General features: G+C 43.9%; 1 pseudogene; it reads left to right on the forward strand.

Annotated features, from left to right (window-relative positions):
• The first annotated feature begins 1431 nt into the window (after positions 1–1431).
• LOC126289620 (5S ribosomal RNA) lies at positions 1432–1549 on the forward strand (annotated as a pseudogene).
• Positions 1550–9603: the final 8054 nt, after the last annotated feature.

Below are 9603 nucleotides of genomic sequence, written 5' to 3' on the forward strand. Positions count from 1 at the left end.
TTATAGTGACATCTGCTGCTAATATTGCCTTGCTAAAAGAGATGAATTCAACAGCGCTTCACTCTTCAATGTCCTATTACTACTTTCAGAGCAATCATAATTACAGTTTATCTGTTCTGAACAGCTGTCTAATATGAAAGTTCGCGATTTCACAACTGCGTAAGGAAATTCAGAGTTGGTATAAGGAGGAGATAGAGTGTTGAACCGAAGCGATACTGGTTTAAAAGTGTCACAGAGGAAATGTAGCTGTATCACTCAGTGAATGCTGCAATACGAGACCGTTTAATCTCTGCTCTAGTCAGGAACACATATAACTTAAGGTTAAAGATATAAAATGTGCCCCATTGTGAAGAGCCTCCATCTGCTATGCTGAACAGACATTTTTGTGTCACAGTCACAGCTGAAGTTGTCCCTTCAGCTTTCGATACTGAAACAAATAAGCAAGTTAAGTAAAAGACAGTCGAACTGCAAGATCGAATTGTCTTTCAACAAATTTGTGGCTGTGCAAACCTGATAAGAAAACACTTATAGTCAGTGGATCTGTAACTACGGAAGTATTTAACTACAACCACAGTGTGTTAATATGAGATATGTCATCTCTCAGAGTGAAAACTGAGGTTGCACCTTGATAGATTGGCTGATCTAAATGAATGAAGTTGTGTCCCCGAAACTAGCAGCAACAAAAGAAATATAAATTTCCAAGTGAAGTGTGGCTTGGAAATTACTGTTTACAGAAAAAAGTAAGAACCGAACGAAGTCGAACTCAAAGCAATTGCGCAGAATAATAGACTGACACAGCCATTCAGATGGATATCACAGGAGTGAGGTGTAACCAAAGTCCATGATAAGCGATATTGCGAAGTGAAAACGTCAGGGAAGCAATAAGCCGAACCGTCGCTATTGTACGAGGTCTAATACATTGACTGATCTGGAGTGCCAAACAATTACGTGTGCTGTTAGATGAAATCGTGAGACATGAAATCGTAAACTATCATGTTGGAGCTAAGGAAGAGAATGCAGTTACAGCCTTGAGAGGCTACATAACTCCGTTTTCATGATCTTCCTGGTACAGAGAAGCCACTCGCCAAAAGAACGAATTCACGACGTTGTTTAGAGTGAGGCATGCAGTGTAATCATTTGGATGTGCGCTAGTGAACGAACCTTTTATGTTGAGGTGAGTCTTGGTACTTTATGTGGCTCTCACTCGCAAGCGCACGTGTTGCATAAAAATGTGGGAACACGGTAGGAATGGACGCTTGAACGTAACTTCAGATGACAGCCAAACCTGCAGGTCGTGCTGTTGTATTTGATAACGAACGGCATCTTTTCAATGCTCTCAGTACGTGGAAAGTGGTCAGAACAGTGTTCTGTATAGTTGTCAGTGCGTGATGCCAAGCCTAAGTGAGTTCGAGCCTTGGGTAGATTGTTGGTGCCAACGGACTTGCCGCAGTGATAACACCGGTTCCCGTCAGATCACCGAAGTTAAGCGCTGTCGGGCTGGGCTAGCAGTTAGATGGGTGATCATCCAGTCTGCCGAGCGCTGTTGGCAAGCAGGGTGCACTCAGCCCTTGCGGGGCAAACTGAGGAGCTACTTGGTTGAGGCGTAGCGGCTCCGGTCTCAGAAACTGACCTACGGCCGGGAGAGCTGTGTGCTGCCACATGCTCCTCCACATCCGCATCCAGTGACGCCTACGGGCTGAGGAGGACACGGCGGCCAGGCGGTACCTTTGGGCCTTTCTGGACTGTGCGGGAGGAGTTTTTAGTTAGAAATTTGGTGCTCGTATGATGGGTGCCTCCATAACCAAGTCATCCGAAGTGTTCGGTGTCTCGAGAGGCGCCGCATCGTAGTTTTATACCGCATACAAAGAAACCGGCCAAACATAATCCGAGTAGTCACAACGTTTCCGAAAGTGTACTTTGAGAAATCGCGACGTATAGTCATTAAAAAAGACTGGGGCGAAAAATTGGAGAACGACAGTTACAAAAGTCACTTCAGAACTGAATGTCGCTCTCTCAAACCTGGTCAACGTCAACATAATTCGAAGGGGCTTCCGAAGTTGGGAATTGAAAAACTAGCTGAAATTCCAAAGCTACACATCAGTGATGCAGATGACCTTAACAGGAAAACGTGGTACCCAAGCAAAGCCATAAAACATTTTGGAGCAATGAAAGAATGTCATTTGATCGACTGAGTCTTATTTCACACTGTTTTCTAGTTCTGGTCAAGTTTACGTTCCAACAATGAAACATGGTAGGGGTTCAGTGAAAATTCGGATAGTCATGTCGTGGAATTCCACGGCTCCCATGGATACTACAACGTCGCATTCCTGTCAAAGATTTTGTGACCATTCTGACTCATCAGGTCTATCCTGTGGTACAATGTATGCTCTCCAATAATGATGCTATAATCCAAGACGACAGGGCCTGGGTTTACATAGCTAAAATCGTCCAGAACTGATTTTGTGAGCGCGAGGATCAATTGTCGCATCTTCACTGCCACCACAATTACCAGACATAAATGTAATTGAGCCTTTTTATTCTACTGAGCTTTCCTTCGTGGGGGACCACAGTCCTACAGAATGTTTTGACAGAGATCTCCTCCATTTACTATTAATTGTCCATTTATTTGACACCGTCACGATTTCGGCTTTATAGCCATTCTTAAGTGTAGATTCAAATATTAAAATACGTATGACCCGTCTGTGACATAGCATCGTCGAAAAAATATATTTCCGGTCTTATAGACCAGTTTCGTATTACAGTGTAGGCGTACGTATCGAAAATACTAATATGGCCGACATTGTGTACAGTGAGTTGATAAAAGAAAGTGACAATTGCAAGTCACACGAATTTATTAGCTGTTAAACACACCATACTGTGCGTTACTCATTTTTCACAGTCGACAACGTCGGCCTATTATGTATCTTCGATATGTTCTCGTATTCTGTAACACGACAATTGATCTATAAGACATGAAATATGTCTTTCCGGTGATGACATGTCACAGACAGGCCAGGTATATTTTAATATTTCAACATTCACATGAGAATTGCTATAAAGCTTAAAACATAATCGTGTGCAATAAAAGAACATTAAACAGTTAGATGACGGAAATTTTTTTAATTCAATAAATTACAGTATGATCTGCTTTGGAGAGAAGGGTTCGTGATAGCTATACAGCTTCATCACCGTTACCTGATCTTGCCTTTATTCTGAGGGAAGAGTATTGTAAGACTCCCTTGGAAATCCAATTCTGAATGTTAACGTTCTTCCTACACTGTATTCGACATGCCAATGTGTTGCGTTTTAGGTGATCCATATTTGTGACTTTCGCCTGCAAGAGAACTTGTTAGAAGTGCAGCGAGTGGTAGTTAACTGCTTGCGTTGAAGCGACAGTAAACATTGTCGATGGCGGTCTGATGACGTACAGTATTAGAGATAAAAACTGACTGCCGGTCGGCCGCCACAGAGACAAAGTCCGAGTCGTTCACTTAAGGTGGCCAATAAAACTGACCGCCCCTGGCAACTCCGGCCATCTGCAAAATCTGGCAACACTGTAAGATGGGGAAGTGTTAGGAGGAAGCGTTGTCTACTTCCTAGTTGATCTGGGTGGAGTGAGCCCGTGATCTTCTGGCAACCGTCGTGCATTCTAAACTTAGAGTCGCATGTTCGCGTCCAAATGTTTTTTTTTTTTATCACATTTCGGTCTAAAGTTATGAGTCTGACTGAACATCGAAGACAATTCGCTTAACATTCTACCCACCCGCAATAACAAGTATTCCAGAAACAATTCCGCAGGACAGCTCGTGGCTGCGTCGCGATCGTAACAGCTTACGCTCGAGCGTTTCCTCGCGCTGCAGCGGCTACCGGCCACCGGCCAGACGACCCGTGAAGGCGGCGCCACGGTGTCAGTGTGTGTATTAATGCCATTTTCGAATTTGAAGTTCTAGTTATTATCTTACAGTTAAGCATGGGACTTTGCATACTTGAAAATCATGAACTACAATTAAACATTGTAAAATTGAGTCGCAAGTGGAAAAAGGAGTAACATATGCAACACAACGTTTACTTTTGGTATAACAGAGGGATGGATGAAGAGGAGGCAGCTAGAAAGATTTGAACTGTGCGTGGGGCGAGTGCCTTTGGGAAAAATACGCCAGAAAAAGATATTCTTGTATCAACAAAGATGGTTCTGGCATGAATGATTTTTCACATTAAGGAAGTCTCGACTGCTGACATATGTGACAGATTACCAATTTACCATCATGCGACATTTGCATTCAGCAGTCAAAGTTCAAAAGTCTGGTGTAGGAGTACTGCATGCTCTAATTCGAAACAACAAAAATCAACGGAGTGACTATTATTGAACGTCATCAGGTCTCTCATTGAGCATTCCTATGCAGTGCTGTTACTGGTGACGTGTTATGATGCCTTTATCGTTAACTTCCTAAGAAGAAATGAAAGGCTGAGCCGCACCAAAAGACGTAGACTAAAGTGTAGTGTGAACATAATATTTTACATTTGATAGCTCCATAAGTGTGTTTTTGACTACAAATTCTGCCTCAATGTGTGTGTGCAACACAGCTGGAATTTGTTGTCAACAACTGAGACACCTTTCGGACGCAGCGTAAGAAAGTCGAGCAACATAACTTCATCACCTGTGCTACTGCATGATAACTCACTCTGTTGATTTGAGAAACAAAACTATCCAGGAGATTGATAGGAAAGTAGTCTCTCAGACACTTGTATTGATAGGAAAGTCCTCTCTCAAGCACTAGTCCCTCTCGTCATATATTCGAAAAATACTACCTTTGCCGCTCTTGATCTATCAACCGTCAAGGCAATTCATTTCTAGACGAAAATACTCTTGAAACTCCACTGGTTTAATGACATCGTTAGAACAAGTAGGTTTCTACGGGCGTAGAATTTGTAAACAACTGTTGCATTGTCAGCCGGCCACGTGGCCGAGCGGTTCTAGGCGCTTCAGTCCGGAACCATGCGACTTCTACGGTCGCAGGTTCGATTCCTGCCTCGGGCATGGATGTGTGTGGTGTCCTTAGGTTAGTTAGGTTTAAGTCGTTCTAAGTTCTAGGGGACTGATCACCTCAGGTGTTAAGTCCGATAGTGCTCAGAGCCCTTTCAACCATTTTTTTGTTGTTTCATTGTCAGATTGTTGTAGATATCGTGAAAGGAAATTCAGCTGCTAATTAATTTCTCTTTGAAGATTACTGTTGCGTTTGGTTAACTAATGGAAATTGCAAATAAAATATTTACTTTACTGATACAAGTTAAATTCAGCTTACTACAGAAACATCACGACGGCAGTCTGTCTTAATAAAGCATTAAGTTCAAAAATGGTTCAAAGGTCTCTGAGCACTATGGGACTTAACTTACTAGTTCATTAGCCCCCTAGAACTTAGAACTAGTTAAATCTAACTAACCTAAAGACATCACACACAATTATTCACGAGGCAGGATTCGAACCTTCATCCGTAGTGGTCGCGCGATTCCAGACTGTAGCGAAGCATTAAGTGTCTGTAAGATGATTGATCCTATTTTAACACGAATTAGTAGGATATTACCGACTTTTGACTTCGAAAAGATCTGTATTTACTTCATTTCCTGTATCATTCGTAAGTATTAAGAAAATGTGGCATTTCATAGATAAAATTATGCGTTCACAACAACAAAAAATATTTCGCAGAAAACAAAAGTGGTATTGTGAAATTGGTAGTACCGAAAGGTTTCCGCTCTGACACCAAGGGTTACTGAATGTAGCAAGCCGAATTTTTCTCGAGCGTTATCTTACTATTCCCTTATTGAGATTGTATCTGCCTGCTTGTAGCTCAGCTACAAACGAATAAAAAATCTGGCTTACAGCAAGTCTTGAAAGGCGAATGAAAGCAGCTTGCACCTGGTAGCCAAGCATGTTAACTGGGAATTGGTTTTTTCTAAAGTCTGAAGACATCATTTGTAGTTAAATTGTTGGCAAATCTCAGTCAGACGTGTGCCGTTGGTCTAAGAGTTTCGGTATGTTGAATTTGTACCAATGATTTTTCTACAGGTTTTTCTGTTCCAAATAGAGAGTTGAAGTCTCCCATTAGTATTTTCACGTCATCTTGGTGAATTTTGCTCATAGTATTTTCGAGTGTGTTCCAGAATTTTTCGACATTTTTGGTGTTTTTCTCATTTTCGATGTTGGTGGGGCCATGTGCACTGATGACAGTATATTTTTTAGTGGTGCTCTGAACGAGCATAGTCATAAGTCGATTGTTGATGGGTGTGATTTCTTTTGGCAGAGTTGATGATAGATCTGTGTTCAAGAAAAGCAATGCCGAAGATTGGTATGCCTTTCGCTACCTTTTGTTGTATTTTGCTCTTGAAGATGCAATGGTTTCCGTAATGCAAGGTTTCACTGTCAGTGAGCCGTGGTTCGTGAAGGGCAAGGATGAGAATTTTTTGTTGGTCGATTTCTTTTGTGAGATTATTTAGTTTTCGTGCTTGGATCAATGTACCGATGTTTAGTTTTCAAATGAATGTTTTCTGCTTTTAGGGAACTTTACCAGAGATCTTCGATATTCTCTGCGTTGCTAACCTGGCCTCCCCAGAATCCGAAATTCCAACTGCCGCCTGTCGACAATTTCCACAGTTCATGTTTGATTGAGTTTCATTGGTTTGGCCTGGGTGATTCCAGGACCGGACAGGAACAGAGGGTGTTGAAGCCTTTGAGAGCAAATACACTACTGGAAATTGAAATAAGAACACCGTGAATTCATTGTCCCAGGAAGGGGAAACTTTATTGACACATTCCTGGGGTCAGATACATCACATGATCACACAGACAGAACCACAGGCACATAGACACAAGCAACAGAGCATGCACAATGTCGGCACTAGTACAGTGTATATCCACCTTTCGCAGCAATTCAGGCTGCTATTCTCTCATGGAGACGATCGTAGAGATGCTGGATGTAGTCCTGTGGAACGGCTTGCCATGCCATTTCCACCTGGCGCCTCAGTTGGACCAACGTTCGTGCTGGACGTGCAGACCGCGTCAGACGATGCTTCATCCAGTCCCAAACATGCTCAATGGGAGACAGATCCGGAGATCTTGCTGGCCAGGGTAGTTGACTTACACCTTCTAGAGCACGTTGGGTTGCACGGGATACATGCGGACGTGCATTGTCCTGTTGGAGCAGCAAGTTCCCTTGCCGGTCTAGGAATAGTAGAACGATGGGTTCGATGACGGTTTGGATGTACCGTGCACTATTCAGTATCCCCTCGACGATCACCAGAGGTGTACGGCCAGTGTAGGAGATCGCTCCCCACACCATGATGCCGGGTGTTGGCCCTGTGTGCCTTGGTCGTATGCAGTCCTGATTGTGGCGCTCACCTGCACGGCGCCACACACGCATGCGACCATCATTGGCACCAAGGCAGAAGCGACTCTCATCGTTGAAGACGACACGTCTCCATTCGTCCCTCCATTCACGCCTGTCGCGACACCACTGGAGGCGGGCTGCACGATGTTGGGGCGTGGGCGGAAGACGGCCTAACGGTGTGCGTGACCGTAGCACAGCTTCATGGAGACCGTTGCGAATGGTCCTCGCCGATACCCCAGGAGCAACAGTGTCCCTAATTTGCTGGGAAGTGGCGGTGCGGTCCCCTACGGCACCGTGTATGATCCTACGGTCTTGGCGTGCATCCGTGCGTCGCTGCGGTCCGGTCCCAGGTCGATGGGCACATGCACCTTCCGCCAACCACTGGCGACAACATCGATGTACTGTGGAGACCTCACGCCCCACGTGTTGAGCAATTCGATGGTACGTCCACCCGGCCTCCCGCATGCCCACTATACGCCCTCGCTCAAAGTCCGTCAACTGCACAGACGGTTCACGTCCACGCTGTCGCGGCATGCTACCAGTGTTAAAGACTGCGATGGAGCTCCGTATGCCACGGCAAACTGGCTGACACTGACGGCGGCGGTGCACAAATGCTGCGCAGCTAGCGCCATTCGACGGCCAACACCGCGGTTCCTGGTGTGTCCGCTGTGCCGTGCGTGTGATCATTGCTTGTACAGCCATCTCGCAGTGTCCGGAGCAAGTATGGTGGGTCTGACACACCGGTGTCAATGTGTTCTTTTCTCCATTTCCAGGAGTGTATTTTCAGCCGAGCTCATTGAGCTAACCGACGGTGACCAGAGTAGCGGTGGTTTTCACTCAGACGTGCGTGGATTTTGAGTTCAACGCATTGAGTAGTCGTTGAGGATTGTGTTAGTGTTTGGTGTCACCCATGTGGGGGAGGGTTTCCCCTAGCGGCCCCACGGGATTATTATTATTATTGTCATTATGTCATCAGCAAATCCAATATGGTGCATCTTCTCACCACTGAAATAGATGTGCATTGTTCGACTCAGTCTTACCTTCACATAAATATGGGTTATAATTACGTTACATTGCTCCTAGTAGTCATATTTCTCACTTTTTCTTGGGCAGCTGCTACCTGTTACTCCGTCATAGGAATTTATGTGCGCAGCATTTTGCAATACAGACGTTCAAATTATCCGATTTCTGTAATTTCATTTCGATACCACATCGTTCTAATCGGATTCAGCCAGTCAGGCTTAATGTAGATATCCGAATACGACTCTCATCATTTGATAGACTGGGTAAACCACATTCTTAATCGGTCGGTTGAAACTAGATCACTTATTTATGACAGGGCCTGAATTCTTAATCACTGTGAAAAATAATAATACAATGTGCTTATGACAAATATTTTATTTAAATATAAATATATGAACTACCGAGATAAGTTTATTTACAGGAGCAGAGCCCCATCCATCATAGGAAAGCAGTGCAAGATTGGTTTTAGGGCCAAGAGAGGATAAAGTTGTTGGCGTTTGTTCTACGATCACCGAACATCAACCAGATAGAAAATATGTGGGAAGAGGTAACAAGGTCATTGCCATGTGGGCCTACAAATGCAAGCGACCTTTGGACGAATATAGAAAACGTATGGTGGGAAGTAAACCATCACGCTACACTGTCGACGGCTTAATGGAAACAATGCCCCTACGCCTTCGAGAAGTCTTACGTAATGATCGTGGGTGGGTTGGTTACTAAAAGTATACTCGTTCACAAAACCCATGTGGACAATTATCTGACAGTCGGTCAAATTTTGCTCTGTCGCAGCTCTATAGATACAAGTCCATTTACTTTCAGTCTCCTCCTTACAATTCTTGCAATGCAAGGTAATTGAAAAATCTCATCCACTCGACGCCAACTGAGGAACTGACTGGTGCATGTGTTGTCCAACAAACAGTAGTTGTCACCCTCACTGGAATCAATGACTGTGTGTGTGTGTGTGTGTGTGTGTGTGTGTGTGTGTGTGTGTGTGTGGTTGTTTTCGTGTTCACGCACTGTCTGAATCAATACTATAAACATTAGAGAGACAACCAACAATAAATATTGCATCAAATATAACTTTAAAGTATTTTAATGCGATGGGAAGTTACAAACTGCATTTTTACCCAACCCACGACCTGCATATTACGTTACGTTAAGTAAGATGTATTAACTCCATAGTATCGTTAGCAGTTCG

This window comes from Schistocerca gregaria, chromosome 1 (genome assembly GCF_023897955.1).
Source record: "Schistocerca gregaria isolate iqSchGreg1 chromosome 1, iqSchGreg1.2, whole genome shotgun sequence".
NCBI lineage: Eukaryota > Metazoa > Arthropoda > Insecta > Orthoptera > Acrididae > Schistocerca > Schistocerca gregaria.